Source organism: Pongo abelii, chromosome 7 (assembly GCF_028885655.2).
Source record: "Pongo abelii isolate AG06213 chromosome 7, NHGRI_mPonAbe1-v2.0_pri, whole genome shotgun sequence".
Classification (NCBI taxonomy): Eukaryota; Metazoa; Chordata; class Mammalia; order Primates; family Hominidae; genus Pongo; species Pongo abelii.
In genome coordinates this window covers 106230925-106248183 of record NC_071992.2, presented here as the reverse complement: position 1 = coordinate 106248183, position 17259 = coordinate 106230925, and the positions used below count along the sequence as shown (strand labels likewise).

The 17259-nt window shown below is 38.2% G+C and overlaps 1 protein-coding gene across 1 annotated transcript in view; it reads left to right on the top strand.

Moving 5' to 3' along the window:
• The window catches only part of TMEM64 (transmembrane protein 64), a 296234-nt gene extending 283517 nt beyond the window's left edge, over positions 1-12717 (top strand). Inside the window, exons 3-4 of the transcript XR_010141225.1 lie at positions 11907-11976; positions 12534-12717. The gene's annotated coding sequence lies outside the window, so the exon portion shown is untranslated. The remainder of the gene's footprint in view (positions 1-11906; positions 11977-12533) is intronic.
• The last annotated feature ends 4542 nt before the right edge of the window (positions 12718-17259 follow it).

Below are 17259 nucleotides of genomic sequence, written 5' to 3'. Positions count from 1 at the left end.
AACTTTTAACATCCCAAGAAAATATAAACAAATAGTTATTAATGAGAGATTTGAGGGGATATCTCATTCTTGAAATAGAACAATAGAAATTTTCCTTTTCAAAAGAATCAGCTCTAATAGTAGAAAACAATATTGCATGTTAACTAATGCATTTGTAGGACAAGAAGCTGAGAAAGTAGCAAATTGAGAGATATTGAGTTAAGATAAAAGGAAAACCAGACATTCTTTGTGGTATGTACTACAAATTTTGTAGCCTTCACTTTGGACAGGCAAAGCATAGGAATGATGTTTTCCTAGTGTCCATTATGATACCAGCACTGAGGGAAGGCTTTAAATCTCCAAGTTTTTGATGACCAATGTGATTTTGAGTCCCAAGCAACAATTTTTTTTAGAAATTGTATACTGAGGGTGGGGTCAAAACAATGAAAAGTGGTGCTGTATACAAAGAAAAACAACACTCCTATAATATTGTGCTATAGTCCAGCCACATACAGGGACCTGAATTTATTTCCAGATTCTAAATTTTAGTAGGAAGTTTGAAAATTAAGCATATTCCTAGGAGAGTGACAGGAAGAAGAGTACAGATACCATGTCATATGAGGAATTCTGACAGACATCCTATCATAGGAGGCTTGGAAATAAGGCTAATGAGACAAGATAACAAGATACCTATCTGAAATTTGGCCCCATGAAAGGTAGACTAACAAAAGATGGGACACTTAGGGGAAAATGTCTAGCAACCATAATGATGAAAATAGTTGACCATTCCAGCTCAGCCGGAAAATAGTTATTAACTTGCATTTTTGTCTCTACCCAGACTTAAAACCGATGAAAATTTAGGTTGGAAGTGGGCTATTATCAGAGGGATCTGAAAGTCATTCTTTGATGGATGGGTGAATAGATGTAGATAAGTAGAATTCTAGAATTGAACTGAAGCTTTCTATCTAATACCTAATCTCTTTTCCTAACTTCTTTCTGGCCTTGGTTTATTCATGTCTTTTACATTTCTTCATACCCATCTTCATTTGTTTAGAATTTTGCCTCAAACTTCAGCTGAGATATGAGGAATTCTCATTCCCAGCTATTGCTTAACTATTGGGTCAGAAAAGACTGTCAGGCCTCTCCCAGATTCACAGCTGGACTCAAGATACAAACAAGGTGCCAGGGCTAGCCAGAAGTCTTGATAGCATATACCACCTTGTCCCTTCAGATGAGATGCCACAAATATTAACAAATGTTAGGAACTGACTTGAGCCTGTTGAAACTCATTTGTTTAAAATAATTTGTTCAAAAGCATAGTTCAGATATTTTCAAAGTATTTGTGGGAAATGCAAGGCTGTGTGTTTACCAAGCTCTCTTTCTTTCCCTCCTGGGCACACAATTTATTCACATTTCTGAGTCTTGCCTGCAGCTAGTTTGGGATGTGTAACTCATTTTGGCTACTTGAATACCAGTGGGAGTGTTATGCTTTACTTTCCAACCTTCATTCCTCCATACTTTTCTCTCTCCACCCTCTGAAAGCAGAGGAGCATGAACAGAGGATGACAGAGCTACATGATGTGTGGATCCTGGATTCCCTAATGACTGTGTGGAGCAGAGCATCCCACTGGTCCACGTTGGATGTAGTGTGAGAAATAAACTTTTATTGGGTTAACCACAGAAATTTTGGCATTGTTATGCAGTCAACCTATCTTGCTTGATAAGACAGGTATTCATTGCTTGAAAAGGGTGCTGCCGGCCAGGCACGGTGGCTCATGCCTGTAAGCCCAGCACTTTGGGAGGCCGAGGCGGGTGGATCACGAGGTCAGGAGTTCAAGGCTAGCCTTGCCAAGATGGTGAAACCCCATCTCTACTAAAAATACAAAAAAATTAGCTGGGCGCGGTGGCAGGCGCCTGTAATCCCAGCTACTCGGGAGGCTGAGGCAGGAGAATTGCTTGAACTTGGAGGGCGGAGGTTGCAGTGAGCCTAGGTCATGCCACTGCACTCCAGTCTGGGCGACAGAGTGAGACTCCATCTCAAAAAAAGAAAAGAAAAGAAAAGAAAAGAAAAGGGTGCTGCCAAAACAAAACCTAAAATATGTGAAATTGGCTTAGCAGTCAGATAGTGCATGGTAAGGAAAATGATACTGGAGGTTGGAATATTGGTAATTCATGCAGTGTCAAAAACATTTGGTAAAACTGTCACCTGCAGCCGGGCACAGTGGCTTACACCTGTAATCTTGGCACTATGGGAGGCCAAGGCAGGCAGATCACTGGAGGCCAGGAGTTCAAGACCAGCCTGGCCAACATGGTGAAACTCCACTGCTACAAAAAATTATCAAAATTACAAAAATTATCTTGTAATAAAAATACAAAAATTATCTTGGTGTGGTGGTGCATGCCTGTAGTCCCAGCTACTCGTGAGGCTAAGGCACGAGAGAATCGCTTGAACCTGGGAGGTAGAGGTTGCAGTGAGCTGAGATCATGCCGCTGCACTACTGCCTGGGCAAAAGAGTGAGACTCTGTCTCACAAGAAACAAAAACAAAAAAAAAAGTCACCTGTAATAACTTGGAAGGCAGATGATATGCTGTTATGGGTTGAATTGTGTCTCCCAAAATAAATATGTTGAAGTATTTTTCTTTTTTTTTTTCCAAGACAGAATCTCACTCTGTTTCCAGGCTGGAGTGCACTGGCACAATCTCAGCTCACTGCAACCTCTGCCTCCCAGGTTCAAGTGATTCTCTTGCCTCAGCCTCCTGAGTAGCTGGTACTACAAGTGCCTGCCACTGCGCCTGGCTAATTTTTTTTGTATTTTTAGTAGAGACAGGGTTTCACCATGTTGGCCAGGATGGTCTTGATCTCCTGACCTTGTGATCCGCCCACCTCAGCCTCCCGAAGTGCTGGGATTACAGGCGTGAGCCACCGTGCTGGGCCAATATGTTGAAGTCTTAATCCCTAGTACATGTGAATGTGGCCTTATTTTGAACTAGGATCTTTGTAGCTGTACTCAAGTTAAGAAGGGATTATTTGAGTAGGCCCTATTCCAACATGACTGATGTCCTAATAAGAAGAGGGAAATTTGGACACAGACAGAGATACATATACACAGAGGGAAGATGATGTGAAGACACATAGGGAAGACACCACGCGAAGACAGAAGTAAAGGTTGGAGCGATGCATCAACAGCCAAAGGGACATCAAGGATTGCCGATTACCACCAGTAGCTAAGAGAGAAGCATGAGACAGACTTTCCTTCAGACCCTTGCAGTAGAAACCAACCCTGCCAACACCTTGATTTCAGATTTCTAGCTCCCATAACTGTGAGACCATAAATTTCTATTGTTGTAAGTCACCCAATTTGTGATACTTTGTTATGGCAGCCCTAGGAATTTATTAATAATCCATATACCTATTGAATCTGTTGCTCTAGGGGAAGTGATTAGCCTTAGAGTATCACTGTATTTTTATTATCATTGGTTTTCAGTGTCTGATTTTTAAGCAGAAATGAAATGGAATACAGAGTCCAGAAATATGAAGCATCCTAGAGTTAGAACAGCTGATTGCTTCAGATCCCAGTTAGTAAGATAAAAAAATTAAAAGATCTTGACCAACAAGGCAGCAGGAAACATTCTCAGTTGATCAACCCTACAGTAAACCCAACTGTACAGCACTAGTGTGGTCTTCCTAATCATTGTTTTGGATGATATTAAGGTAATTTATTAAACTGAGAAAGACATGAGGAAAATAAACTTAAAAATAAGGCGTATTTTACAGCTATGATTAGAAAAGTTCTATATAATAATTTACATGTGGAACTGACTAGGACCAAATACATCAGAAGCCTACTGATTTGTTGAGACAATCATATTGCCAAAGACACTATGAGTCTTTGATGGTCCGAACTATAAAACAAACTTTATGTTTTCCACTTGCTCTGGCTAGAAGCAGTTGAAAAAGTTGTGCATATTCCTCAATTACCATTTCAGATATGGTCCAGTAGAATAATGAACCATGAACCAAAAAAAACCTCTTACTGTTGAGCCAGATGCTGTGGAGGAAAAAGGGACACTGAAATTCTTCCCAAAAAGGGAGATCAGGCCCTAATCAAGCAACTCTCCCCATCTCTAAGTTAGACAGACTTCAGAATGTTTGTCCCAAGCATAGATCTGCAGACTACAGGCCAGGTGCATGTGTACTGTTTTTATAAATAAAGCTTCATTGAAATATAGCTGGGCTTTATGTATTCTCCATAGCTTCTTTTGAACTACAATGGCATAGTTGAGTAATTGCAGTGGGTAGTATATAGCCTGCAAACCTAAAATATTGGCCATTTTAGGAAATAGGAACTGAATGTTCTTTAGGAAAGCATTTGTTTGGGAGGCTGAGATGAGAGGATTGCTTGAGCCCAGAAGTTCAAGATCATCGTGGGCAACATGGCAAGATCCCATCTCAAAAGGAGAAACAGAGACAGAGAGAGAGAAGAAAAAGAGAGAGGAAGGAAGAAAGAAAGAAAAAAAGAAGAAAGGAAGAAGGAAGGAAAGAAGGGAAGAAGTGAGGGAGGGAGGGGAAAATATTTGCTGACCCCTGGCCTAAAGGATTTTTATATGCTATGAATAAGTTACTGCTGTATCTTTTATTTTTCACTTTTCTGAATGGGAGATATTATTGAAGTTATTTTGTTCTTGTTGTACCACTGTACATTGGGTGCATAAGATTGGAGTGGGGTGGCACTTGCAGAAAACTTGTCTTTCTAATTCTCAACTTATGGGATCGTGGTGGAGAGAACTGAGCATCACCAAGAGATTCTGAACTTTGAGCTGTACACTATGATTGAATGGGACTTTGAATTGTCTCTCCTGTAAGAGAAAGAATGATATTTGGTGGCCAAAAATGTGTATTGTGGTATAAGTAATCCTGTGCATTAACTAAATGACATTTCTTCTTCTTCCTGACCTCACAGTTAGACTTCATTTTCCAACTCCCTGGCAGTTAGGTGGGGACAAGAGACTAAGTTCTAGTCAAAGGAACATACACGGAAGTCATATATACCTCTTCCAGGTCTACCACCTAAAAAATAGTATACCTCTGCCACAATTCTTTATTTTTTTCTTTTTCTATTTCCTTTATAAAGGAGAAGAAAATAGAAGTCTAAAATATGGCAGAGTTGAATAATAAAAATAGTCTGGGTTCCTGAATGACTGAGTGGAGCACAGACTCCACTGACCCAAATTGAACTATAATGTAAGTAAGCAACAGATGTTTATTCAATAAGTATTTACTGAGTCAAGCCATTGCAATGTTCATATTGTTTGTTAAAGGAGTTTCCATCCCCGATGAATACTGTTAGACACTATATTTCAACATGAGGATGAATAATTTGTGGACCTGTCCTTCAACAAGCTCACAATGCAAAAGGAGGATGAATAATTTGTGGACCTGTCCTTCAAGGAACTCACAATACAATGAGAGAGACATGCACCCACAAAGTGATGATGATAATTAAATATTACAAGTACAAAGATAATGCACTTGATACTATGGCAGAGACAACTGACCCAGTACTGGAGAATTAAGGAAGGCTTTCTAGTAGAGGTAATGCCCAAACTTGACCTTGAGTCAGGAAAACCCACAGAAAGAAAAAGGGAAATAAAGCAAATAGATAATAAAAATAAAGATGCAAAGGCAAGAAATGGCAATGTATTTGCTCAGTGGACTCCAAGCAGGTGTTGATATTAATTTTTAGGTAAGGATAGGCAGAAGTGAATGTCAGGACCAGATCATGATGAATCACACATTCATCATGTTGGGAGAACAAGAGGGTGAAGAGGTTGGTGGAATAGTTCATACTGTTTGCAAATCTTATGAATTTGTGGGATTCATCTCAGATTGCTCAGATACTGCTGATGGCCTGGGAAGAAGTCAGTTTGCCCATGTCCGTTGTCCTCATGAGCTATTGCTTAGGTCCCTGCTTACAGCTCCCACCCTACTGCGGCAGATGATGTGAATGGTCAACTCACTTGATGTGTTTAGACAAATGAAACGTTAAAAAGTCTATTTCTAAGGTTCCAGTGGAGGAGGTTCCTGATTTGTTAGAGTCCACCAATCAGACACACTCATGCAGGGTTTTAATTTGAAATGTAGTTAAGAGTGGAGAGAAACAGCTGAAAGGCATTCAGTCAACCCTGCACACCCTGGCAGACTTGGCATGGTTCCAGAGCAGGCAGCAGGAACTCTCTCACCCTGAACCACTGGATCCAGCAGCAGCACACGTAAAAGCCCAATTGTGTGGTGCGGTTTGGGGCTTTCCTGGAAACAAAGAATCTGTTTCTTTAGGCTACTCAATGATTCTATGCTGTTTATGCCTCTTATCTCCATTTAAACATGCTAAAGTGGGTTTTATTGTCTGTAACTAAGAACCCGGGCCAATACATTCACCAAATAAGTTTCCAGCACTTATGAAACTGGCACAGTGCTTTAAAAAGATTTATTGACTGAACAAATAGTTATTGAGGCCTTACCATGTGTTGGATACTGTGTACCACCCTTTGTACATTAATTATTTGTTTATTCATTTAATAATAATAACAATATTAACAATACTTAGAATGTGGAATTTATAGCATGAGGTTTAAATGAAAAAGAACATAAACTCATACAATTGTTCGTTGTGGTATCTGTGATACTTAAAGGTGTATATATAAATGCAATCTTTCCTCTAAAGGACTGGATTATCAAGTAGGTTTCCCATTACTAAAGTTGTTCAGAGATAGAATAATAATCTGACACAGATATTGTGTAAGAGATCTCTGCATTGCAGTGAAGTTTGATTAAATAATACTCTGAGAATCTCAGCTTATCCAAGTAGGGAATCCATATTTCAGCCCCTGCCTCACACCATCAAAGCAAAGCAACAACAGGCCAGGCGCGGTGGCTCACACCTGTAATCCCAGCACTTTGGGAGGCAGAGGCGGGCGGATCACGAGATCAGAAGATCGAGACCATCCTGGCTAACACAGTGAAACCCCGTCTCTACTGAAAATACCAAAAAAAAAAAAAAAAAAAAAAAATTAGCCGGGCGTGGTGGCGGGCGCCTGTAGTCCCAGCTACCGGGAGGCTGAGGCAGGAGAATGGTGGGAACCCGGGGGCGGAGCTTGCAGTGAGCCGAGATCGTGCCACTGCACTCCAGCCTGGGTGAGAGCAAGACACCGTCTAAAAAAAAAAAAAAATCATACAAAGCAAAGCAACAACAATTTGCAGTGGACTCTTTCCAAAATTCTTCATCTCCTTTATATGTGCAATTGGAGCTGGTCTGTGGCTCCTTTTGGGAGACAGATGTAGCTTGAAGGGTTTCTTCCCTCCTTGTTCTTAATTCTTCCTGCCCTGATATGGCATTCCATTTCCGAACATGGCAAGCATCTTCCCCCTGGTGCCGCCCCCATCTCGCCCACACTAGGGGAGTGTGGGAGAGCAGTATGCAGCCAATGTGGACACTCTGTTCTATATTTTTGTCTCCTCCTCCAGGTGTCTGAACCTATCCTTACTGGTAATTACAGTACCAGATTCTAGTTGGAAAAAAAAAAAGAAACCCACAGTTTTACAAAACTGCATCTCCACTCAGACTCCTAATATTCTGTCATTAGTCGCAGCTCATTTAGTTGAGTTTTGATGGTAGGAATGGTTTGGTGTGTTTTCCATTGGAAGAAAAATGAGTTTCAGCAAAGAGAGCTACATGTTCTTGTTCCTAATGTATTTATAAAGTCAGTTTATCTAATCCTAGAGAGTTGCAGTTTGAACACTTTGATGTTCAGGGATCACATAAGGGGAACAATAGTAAGCTTAATGAAGAAATGTTCCCAGTGATCTGAAGGTGTCTCTGTCTAATGAACCATTCACATAACGATTAAGGTCATCTATAAAGGTCCTTTCTGTCTGAAATTGCCGCCCGCATGACAGACTCAAATCTGGTTGGTCCCATTGGCTGGTACCGAGTATTGAAATGTGCCCCTGAAAAATATGACTTAGGAGAAGCCTGAAAACAAACACTAATCTGTGTGGCCAGGACCTAGAAGAATCTAGCTTAGTCCTAATGAAAACCAGGCAGTGGGCCAACTCCTTTTATATTTGGTTTTCATGAGAATCTGTCTGTGGGGGAGCTCTGAGTGTTTTTAGTGCAATAACAAGCTTGTGTTCTCTGAGCCAATTAGTATGTAATTAGGTGTTGGCTAATGAGGGGGAGGATAATGAGGGGGAGGATAAAAGGTGGAGCTGGCAGAGACAGCGGGTGTGGGTGTGACTCATGTGTATGCAGGTGGTGAAGCGGCATATGTTGAGAACTAAATTGAATTTCTAAAACCCAATAATTTGTTACACACTATTAGTAAGTTCTGTGCTAGACCTTCAGCAGCTTTTTCACATCTCAATTGAAATATGCTTCTGTTCCTCTCTGCAAAATAAGATGTGTTCAGCACATGCATGTTAACATTTTTCCCTGGCCATCTTCTAAAAGTTTAAAATGAGAGTTGGTTGGGATGCTTGTTAGTATTGAGTTACCTATAAGACGGACAAAAGAAAACCATTGGTTTGTTCTTCTGCACTCAACATATATTTCTTTGCGTGTTCATCAGTGAACTAAACAAAGATCCCTGCCCTCCTGGAGTTTGCGTTCTAGTGAGGAGAGATATATCGTGCACAACAAACATAAATACAAAAATTATATACTACCTTAGAATGTGATGAAAAAATTTAGAGTGAGACAGGGGATCATCACCCCCCACCATACACACACACACACACACACACACACACACACACAATGTTAAGGGATGTGTGCAAGTTTCAAAAGATACACCTCCCTGAGAAGGTAAGATTTGAGCAAATACTTGAAGAACTTATGGAAGGAAAAGGCTGGGGGGAAAGGAGCAAGAATCGACACAAATAAGTAATGTCATGTGCCTAAAATGACTGAAGATTCAGTAAAGACCAAATGAAATAAAATCTCATTTTTTTTATTCCTCTCATATTTGATGTTTGTGAAAGTCTGTATTGGTGCAGGCAATACAGATCTTTGTGGCTGAAAGAGGCTCCTGATCTTGCTCTCAGATGAGTTTTTTTTTGAAAAAAGAAGCACAGTGGAGAGCAAGAAAAATAAAGGGAAATACAGCCTTTGCAAATGGGAGGAAACTGTGGTTTCAATTGCAGAGGTGGACCAAATAGTTTTGGCTTTTTTTTGTCAGGCAGAAAATGTGTTTTAATTCTGTGAGTCCTTCCCGAGTACACTTGACACTGTGATGTGAGCTTTTTATGAATGCACCCTTCACCATGTCTCCTGTTAACTCATCCTGGTCGCCATAAAGCTGCATAGTTAGGAAGGTAATCTTCTCGGTTCCCCTGACTTCTGCGTGTCAGAGAGCTACTGCAAGTGAAAGCACCCAAGAGAGTGTAAAATACTTTAAAGATGTGAGATAATACTTTATTGTTCATCTGTGTTGTTAAAAAAATTCTAAATGATGATGAATGTGCTTGTTCTCCTTCTCCAGGCAGGCAAGATGATAATTTGATTTTTGAGTTAACCTGATGAGTTTTTGTAGCTGTCAAGAGCTCTAAAATTGAGGCAAGCCCCAAATGATAAGTAAATTATGATATTATGGTCTGTTTTTCACCAGACTAATTCAGTAAAGCATCATCCCCACTACTTATCAAGGTACGTCTTACACTACCTGTGCCAAAGGATTCACCAATGGCAGAAACCAGAAAAAAAATCAAATCCTTTTATTCATAGGTTCTCTTCCTATTAGCACCTTGCTATTGTATTCATATATCATCAAGGAAACCACATTACCAGGAGATGTTTGCTTTTGCTGTTCTGTGCCTCTGGCAAGCTGATAATCTGAAATTAATATCATTTTATTATTTATACAACATTTGGCGAGAGTGGAATAATCACCAGTAAAGAGTGTTTATCTTTCGGCTTTGTTTTTAATTTCTACTCAAGAGTGCTTCTTTATTGGAAAGGGAACCAATTTACACATCTCCAGTTTTGTAAGGAATTTCATGCGACAATATGGTTTAATTGACATCATAGATCCAAATTATTCCAGTCATATTTAGTCCTTCTTATAACTAGTTCTGTGGCAGTAGCCTCACCAAGCTCCTGCTTGAAATCTACTCACTGTGAACTTCCTTTCCAATCTAACTTTGCTCTTTCATAAGATTCTGCTAATTCATTGACTTCTCCCAATCCTCAAAGTTAACTGCAGGTGAACATTTTATTTTTGAGCAGACGGACTTAACATTAATATTGCTCTTTGTGTATGAAGCTGACCTTACTGACTGACTAGCCTTTGGGGCAGACATTTTGATTTTTTTCTCCAGTAATGGATATAGATTTATTCTGGCATACTTATGCCCTTGCCGAGTAAAGCTGAGGCCATGAATCAGAGTAAGGCTGATTGGCCTCCGTAGAGCATTGACCACATAACCATACAGTTGTTAGCACCATGGGCTAATTTGCTGCATTAATGGTTACAGATGTTGTGTTTAATGTCCAAGTCAAAGCTGACCTTTACAAAGCAGAACAGACACTGTGCTAAGTACCAGACATAGACCATTTTCTATGCTGTACAACTCAGTAAGTTTGGTAGTCTTAATGTATTTAGAGTGAGAAGATGAATACTTAAAAGGATTAGGTAATACTTATTCTCATTGAGAATAAGTAGTAGGCCCAGGATTCGAATCCAGCTTTACTATAAAGCCATCATTTTTAACCTCTACACTAAACTATGTCCTTCACTAATGGTATAACTAAATTTTAGCCTGTAATCTATAATGTAACCTAGCCCTGTAATGATCAGGAATAAGACGACTGCTATACAAGGGCTATATTATACTATTCTTCACCAAGAAATATCTCAAAGTTTCAAACAAACTCTCAAAGCTTCAGGTCAAACGTCCTCTTGAGAGATGGCCATAGAGAATCTAGGCCGATATATGGTATATTGTCTTGATACTTAAAGTATTTTCTGTAAGCAAAGATTTATCAGGAAATTGATTTACTGAATGGCCATGAGGGCACCATTACATCCACTACTGCTTCAGTGAGCTGACCAATTGGGTCCTTTATTCCTCACAAGCAGGTTGCTTGCTGAAATCTAATTTATTGAATCCATCAAATTTTGGTTTATAGTGAATACCCAGCAAAAGCAAAAAATCTCAATTTCAAAGATAAACTTATACAAATTGTATAATTCACGGACTAGATTGCTCTACTGATAATCAATGAATAAAAATATGTCATATTTTAAGATGGTTTTGCAATTAGGGGAAAAAGGTGATTTTCCTCAATTAAAAAAATTAGGAGGCATATGTAGCATACAGAATGTTTTAAGTGAAAAATCAGAAATATGGATTTAGAAATTATTTCTTCATCTTTGAAGGGTTTAAGCTATTTTAAAGAGAAATTTAAACCTTTGAGCTTCAGAGGGGAAAATGGTCCATCAGTAGTCATAAACATAAAATGTAAATTAACTTTTGCTTTAAGAAGCAAAATATGAAATGTTCCACAAGATTTATTTTTGTGCAGTTTTTTCTTTTTTGCTTTTACTTTGAGCAAGAAACACAAAGTGTCATGAAATAATTACAAGTAGTAACAAATTTTTTATACGACTGGAAAACATTGCTCTCAGATATCTGAGTTTGAGGTCTAATCTCAACTCTAACACTTACTGACTGTGTTACTTTACATGAGTTAGTTAACTCTCTAAGTCCAAAAAATGTTTAATATAAAGTAGGACACTCTTCCATAGAATCTTGGAATAACCAAGTTGTGGTAGACTATGTATGCAAAGGGGTCGGCATAGTGCATGCCTTATAGCAAGTGCTCGATGAGTGTAAATTGCAATCTTTTTAAAATTTCTATTTTCTATTTTAGCTAATGAAAGCAAAGTTCAATAGAAGAAAGCAAAAAAATGAAGAAGACAGCATTAAAGGAGAAGATCAAGGTAATTTTACTCTAAAAGACTGTAGAAAAATACAGAAAGTAACAGGAAAAATATGATTTTTATAGAAACATAATATTGGTGCTTTCAAAGCTTTAAGAAAAAGACAGTTAATTTATTAATAATGTAATACCCAAATTTCATCATGGGAACTAAGCAATCTCAACATGAGTAATAAAAGTATTTCAACTGATACATAAAAATGGACACATAAGACTTCCTGAAGCCTTTTTTAAAAATTTCCAACAGAGAAAGTCCTAAATTTCCATTTTGAGGAATATGACATCTAATTATACAAGGAAAGCCTTCCTAATTTCATTGAACATCATCTACATAACATAACCTTTTAAGAAAGCATTGTTAAAGCACTTAAAGCTATGTATTGTTTTCACAACTCTGAGAATAAATGAAGATTATTACCACTTGGAATTTCCCTATCATGTCACTGTCTGAGTAACAGACATAGCCATGTTTCTAAACGTTGCTCCACTACTGACAAGTTACTATTTGATCCTGGCAGAAGTGGCTTCAGTTTTTTTTTTTTTTTTCCTGTTTTTCAGCTTTCTAGCATCATACTGGCTGTTAATAATGCCTTTGGCTTTGGGATTGGGATTTTTTGATGTGACCAGACAGCCATTTATGTTCTCAGAAAACTGGAATAGGAAAATCCTATGGTGGAAGAAAAGAATGGACCACGATGAAAATTTCTGCACCAGAAGAGTTTAAAGTAATTATGTCCTTCCTCCCCTCTAGCCCCCACTCCCTACCCATCATCCCTAATTTCACTACATTTGATACATCAGTCAAGGGACTGATGTGATTTAAATAGCAAATAGTGAATCTTCCAAGAACCCTGCAAGGGACTGATGTGTTTTAAATAACAAATAGAGAATCTTCCAAGAACCTGACTATTTGAACATTGCTTCTATGGTCTGAGCAGCTAAGCCCTTGCCCACCCTTAGTAGGGCAAGAAAGAGACATTTACTCCTAAGCTTTTGATGCCAAATACATTTGTCTTTCTACTAACATTAGTGCAAACAATAAGATTGAGATTGTAAATACCTGAATCTCTTTTAGCTGGATCACATTTGATGGGTAGTAGCTATGATCAGAGTAACCTAGTTGCTCATTATGTAGTAAACAGTGCCCAGGGCACCCTGGTGCTGTGGAGTGACCTCATATGACTAAATTGCAAATGATTACCCTTGATGAGACATTTATAAGTTGGTATATTATTTCTACTTCAAACAGCTACTCTTAACTTATATCATGATTTTCACAGTGAGGAAATAACAACTAAATAACGAACTAATGGAGGTGAGGGTTTGGAGTGTGTGTGCACTGTGCACTCTCTGATCACAGCTGGGGTTTTCCCTTTAAATTGTTTGAAGCTATTATACTATATCATGTTGTAGTAACAAATAGTGTTGGGATGATGAAGAGTTATTTAAGTGAAACATTATAAGTTCTCTATAATAATAACTTCATTGTATCATTTTGAAAAGTCACATAATAGAGACATCTAAAATGTCGTCAGTGGCAGTGTACTCATCAGACCAGGGCTGTAAAACAAGATGCTCCACTGAGATTTTGAATAGAATGTAATGGTCTTTGTGAATAGATGTGAGTGGATCCAAGGGAACCAACAAGTGTGTTGAGGTACCCAGGGACTCAGAACCCATTACTGCCCATGGGCATGAGAGGCTAAAGAGAAATCATGATGTCACTAGAGCCCAGTGACAGTTGGAGTCAAGAAAGGAGGAGAGCATGACAAAAGCAACCACTGACAGAGCCCCCAAAGTTGAGGAAGAGAGAGAGTAGAGAAAACAGTATCTTGACCTCTCCCTGCTTCCACTCTCAGATCCCCTTCCTGTGTCTTACCACTGGCAGATCCAACCAGAAGCCAAAGGGAAAAAGTGCTCCATTTATGTAGTCAGTAAGAGTCAAATTTCTGGAGCAAAAGCAAGGTAGAAAAGGGTAAGCAGATTAGGGGTAAAGGTATGGCACAAAATGTGGAATAATCACAACTCCTCACTGCTGGTGAGCCCTAGTGTTTGCTTTTGGTCCTGTTCAACATTTTTAACCACTTGGGTAAAGAAATAGTGCCAGAATATCAGACCATGAATAGCAAAAAGCTGAAAGCTGTGATTAACCAACAAGTTTTCTGTCTATCAAGATGCAAAATTATCTTGACTGAAACCTACAAAATAAAATTTTATACGAAAATTAGATAAGTTTCCCAGTTGGGATAATAAAAAGCTTTTTTCAGGATAATGGGAGGGGTGGGAAAAGTGCTTGATAACAATACACATCTTAAAAGATGTGAATGTCAATTGATGATGGGTCATGATTGCTTACAAAGCAAATGTAATTTGAGGTTGCACTTTCATTGGCTGCTAGACATCTCCAGCTGCCTATTCCACATGCTTCTCAAATGCAGCTTGCCAAAGCCTTATCCTGTTACCTTCCCAATCTCCCTCTGAAACTGTTTGAACTCCTCTGTTCTTTCTTTGGTTATTGGTATGCCGCCCACAGGGATCTCAGCTAGGAGCCTTGGAATTATCACATTTCTCCTTCCCGTCCCATGTTTAATGCATCACTAAATCATGCTAATTCTATCTGAAGACATCACCTGAATACCCAATTTTATTACTGTGCTCCATTGTCCTTGCCTTTTTCAAGCCCCACTGTTTCCAGTCTCTAGACTTCTATATCAGCTTTCTCATTTTCCTGACTTCAGTCCATTCTCCCTACAGCTGTCAGTTACCTTCAGATAAACAAATGGGCATTTGTCAGTCCTAACTTTATAAACTCTGTTCTCATGGTGGTATTTAGGACTAAGGGTGGACTCATTATTTAGTATAAAAGACACATTCCAGTCTCATGTCCATGTAGGACTTGACTTCTAGTACATACACATCTTTACTCCAGCAACAAAGAACTGCTGTTCTGAAGAAACCGCAAGACTTTTTGCTTTTGTGCTTGTGTATTCCCTCTGCCTGAAGTGCTTCTCCTCCTCTGCCACTCTTGATACACCCATATTCAGCCTTCCTGACACCTCCCAAGCATCTACCTCTGATTTCCTCCTAGAAAGTGTGCAGCCACAGTTCTTTGCTCTAACTTTTGCAATAACACTTGCGTGTTTGTATGTATCCTTCCACCACTATTTCTAATTTATTTTTACTTCCCTAGCACTCAGTAGAATATCTTCCATATAGATTTCATCCAATCTAATTCCATTATATTTCAACTAAATCTTTGTTGACTTATGAGTGCATTAATTAATTAATTGAAATGTATTGTCTAGAATATAGAAGCTAATGATATCACTACATTGGTCAGGCTATGTGTGTTTTGCTTGGCCTAGCCATTTTAAGAAATCCACAAACTATATTATAACCAGAAGATGACACATGGCATAGTGAACATATCATATTTGGTCCTTCTATTGGTCTTTCTTCTGAAATAGGAATAAGATCATTTATTCTGAGGTTACCTCATATTTCTAATCATATAACAATATCAAGGCAAAAATAGTCCTCATGTTATGAAGTTGAAATATAGCTATGCAGCACATAATGACATTCCAGTCAAAGAAGGACTATATATACCATGGTGGTCTCATAAGATTTTAATGGAGCTGAAGAATTAGTATCACCTAGTGATATTGTAGCCCCGGAACATTGTAGGACAATGCATTATTCATGTTTTTGTGATGATGCTGGTATAAAAAAACCTACTGTGATGTCTGTCATATAAAAGTATAGCACACACAATTATATATAGTATCCAATACTTGATAATAAATGATTGTGTTACTGGTTTATGAATTTATTATACTATTTATTATTTGTGAGTAGGCTCCACTTATTAATATAAAAAATGTTAACTGTAAAACAGCCTTAGGCAGATCCTTCAGGAGGTATTCTAGAAGAAGGCATTGTTATCATGGGAGATGACAGCTCCCATATGTGTTATTGCCCCCGAAGACCTTCCGGTGGGACAAGATGTGGAGGCAAAAGACAGTGTGATATTGATGATCCTGGCCCTGTGTAGGCCTAGTTTAATGTATGTGTTTGTGTCTTAGTTTTTAACAAAGAAGTTTAAAAAGTGAAATAAAAATAAAAATGTTTAAAAATAGAATAAAACCTTATAGGATAAGGCTATCAAAAAAGAAAACATTTTTGCACAGCTGTACAATGTGTGTTTTAAGCTAAGTGTTATTACAAAACAATCAAAAAGTTTTTAAAAACTAAAAAGCTTATAAATTGAAAAAGTTACAGTAAACTAAGGTTCATTTATTATTGAAGAAACTTTTTTATAAATTTAATGTAGCCTAAGTGTACAGTATTTATAAAATTTATAGCAGTGTACAGTAATGTCTTAGGTCTTTACATTCACATACCACTCACTCATTGACCATCCAGAGGAAATTCCAGTCCTGCAAACTCCATTTATGGTAAGTTCCCTATATAGTGGCACCTTTTTTTTTTATCTTATACCATATTTTTACTGTAATTTTTCTATGTTTATATATGTTTAGATACATACTTACCACTGTGTTACAATTGCCTGCAGTATTCAATATAGTAACATGCTGTACAGGTTTGTAGCCTAGGAGCAATAAGCTATACCAAATAGCCTAGGTGTGTAGTAGGCTATACCATCTAGGTTTGTGTAAGTTCACTCTACAATGTTCGTATGACGAAATCGCCTAATGACACATTTCCCATAAGATATCCTCGTCCTTAAGTGACCCATGACAGTAGTAGAGCAAATGCATGCAAAGTGTTTACATACTTGATACATACTAAGTATTCAATAAATATAGGATTAAATTATTATTGGGATTTTTAGTAGCAGAATTTAACACTATTATCATATACTTTTTACTTAAAATGTTATTTTTACCAATTTTCAAGATAGGAATCCTGCATAAGATAGCTGTACCTATGCAAGTTAACCTTTAGCTAAGAACAGTACTTTTCACTCAATTATATCAAGAGAAGAAAACTTCCAATGTTACTAATTCCTTCTGCTTTCAGGCTGGTTTCTCCTAAATGACCCCAGATGTTATAATTTACCTCTCTCTGCATTAAATGTCATTTAATTGCAAGCTACAGAAACACATTCAGCATAACAATACAGTATGTGCAATGTATTGGGAGGCCACCAGGGATTTGCCTGTAACCTACAATCAGGAAGGACAGCCAGGTTTCACAGGAACTGGTCAGTCTCTGCTCTCCTTGGCACAATCGTCATTCGCTCTTGTATTTCTGTTTGTAT